This window comes from Takifugu rubripes, chromosome 11 (genome assembly GCF_901000725.2).
Source record: "Takifugu rubripes chromosome 11, fTakRub1.2, whole genome shotgun sequence".
In the NCBI taxonomy this organism is placed as follows: domain Eukaryota; kingdom Metazoa; phylum Chordata; class Actinopteri; order Tetraodontiformes; family Tetraodontidae; genus Takifugu; species Takifugu rubripes.
In genome coordinates, this window is record NC_042295.1 from 5,803,367 (window position 1) to 5,805,500 (window position 2,134).

Sequence of the window (2,134 nt, forward strand, 5' to 3'; positions counted from 1 at the left end):
AGAGTCTCCATTGTTCAATGATCCAGTACCTTCAAAGTCAATACTGGGGATATATTGACATCTGACTCCACCTAGAAAAACAAACATAGGAGTTGTCCCTTCATGATGTGATGACAGCCTGACCTGTGTTGTAAGTCAATCACTCTCACACTTTTAAATGGCCTTCTAAAAATACTGAAATGAAGGAAACAAGCATGTAGTATTGGATTATTAGATTAGACTCCATATTACTCTCATGACACATGTTCTGGGGCAACAAATTCTTGTTTAGCATCTAACCAGAAGTGCAAAAACGGCAAATACACATATTACATCAATATTCAGTCTTCTCCTTCTCCACATCAATAGAAATTTCATTTTAAGCTTCATCCAAACATTGTTTGCATGTCTAGTGTGAACACCAATGCAATTCCTACTCACTGACCAATTAGATGGGGATTTTAATTTATTGTTATGACTTCATTAGATTAATTACAAATTGCATTCTATATTGCATGTCATGATGCAATATTATGCAGGTGAGTTTGAAAACCTTTTGTTCCACCAATATTTGTCATCCCGTCCCTCATTTGCACCGCCTCCACTAGCATCTATATATAAACTCAAGCATACCGGTACTTACATTTAACCAGAAGCAGAAAGAGGAAGCCCATCACAACTGTCTATATTTCCAGAATTACAACATAAACTTCTGACCTAGGTAAGACTCTCTTATATACAGAAGTCCATGTTGTCATGGTTCTTCTACCTGGATAACAGCCTAATTGTGTGCTCTTTACAACCCGATGATCCATCTGTCTGTTTCCACGCAAACAAAAAATCTAAATTAGTATTTGTTGTAAGCATCTTCATTTGATGAAAATATACATGCTCACTTTAGCATTTTTTAAATTATGTACACTCAAAACAGAGCTGGAGGGTGCACCCGGCCTGGACTACCTCTACAGTCTGTGGGAACGGCTTCAGCTGGTGCATGAGATGACCAGGAAGGCCCTCTCTGATGCTGGGCTGCAGCAAAAACGGGCTTATGATTCCCGTTGTAAAGGACAGGACTTTGCCCCTGGGGAGCAGGTGTGGGTCTACAGCCCTGAGAGGAAAATGGGTTTTTCCCCTAAATTGACAGTCCAGTGGGTGGGACCTTGTACTGTACTTGAAAGGTGTACTTGTGGTGTACCGGGTGCGGCTGGTCAAAAGGAAACGTGTGGTGGTGCTCCACCGTGACAGGCGGTGTTGTCTGAGGATCAGCCCACTCCCTCACCCACTCCACCTCCTGGAACCACCAATAGGCCTTCTGAGAACACAGGGCGACAGCGCCGGCTCCATCACCACCTCAGAGACTTTGTCATGGGTTGCTGGGGACAGCTAACCACCTAGGTGGGGGCAGTGTAGCGTGTTGGGAAGGGTCAGTGTGGGAATTTCCCAGCATGCTTTGTGGCAGTGTGTCTGTGGGTTCAGGTTTGTGTTACCCTGTTTTAGTTCGTTATAAATCTTTTATCGTTTGCAACTTTCAATGTTAGTGTTCTATTTATTGAGTTCTGGTTGTTGATGTGTTTAATTACTGTTTTAATTATTGTTTGCACCTGGATACCATAAGCGAGGTTATGTGTGTGATTGAAGACTTCCCTTTGTTTGTGTGTTTTCTGTTCAGTGTTTAATAAAGTGGCTCTTTCTGCAGTTGCACTGCAGAATAAGCTGGCAGAAGTCTGCGTCTGAGTTTTTCCGCAACCAAGAACACTAGCTCTCCGCAGTATGGTGCAGTCACATTTTCACTTTTTTGACGTTTGCTTGTGGATAAATCGTCATTTTGAGTCAGGATACACTTTTTTTCTCAAAACAAAGGTGAATGCAACATGATCATATGAAAACTTATGCTGTAATCACATTTGGACTTTTTGGACATTTGCTCGTGGAGAAAACGTCACTTTGGGTCATGTTGGATCGCAATATCTCTCATATGTAGCTGCTAATCCGCGTGTTCTTTGAATGAAGACTTCAAGAAGAAAAATGCCAATTTCAAAATGTATTTAGCAACAGAACCAATTCAAGATACAAATATTACAGAGCTCCAGGCCAGTTCATAACCCTACAATAACAGAGTCCATTGCCAGGGCATGAAGTCTGACAACCTAACTAT

At 41.8% G+C, this 2,134-nt stretch overlaps 1 long non-coding RNA gene across 1 annotated transcript; it reads left to right on the forward strand.

Moving 5' to 3' along the window:
• The first annotated feature begins 562 nt into the window (after positions 1 to 562).
• LOC115251425 (uncharacterized) lies at positions 563 to 1,701 on the forward strand. Its single transcript, XR_003889986.1, has 2 exons — positions 563 to 700; positions 911 to 1,701. It is a non-coding gene; the product is annotated as an uncharacterized lncRNA (long non-coding RNA).
• Positions 1,702 to 2,134: the final 433 nt, after the last annotated feature.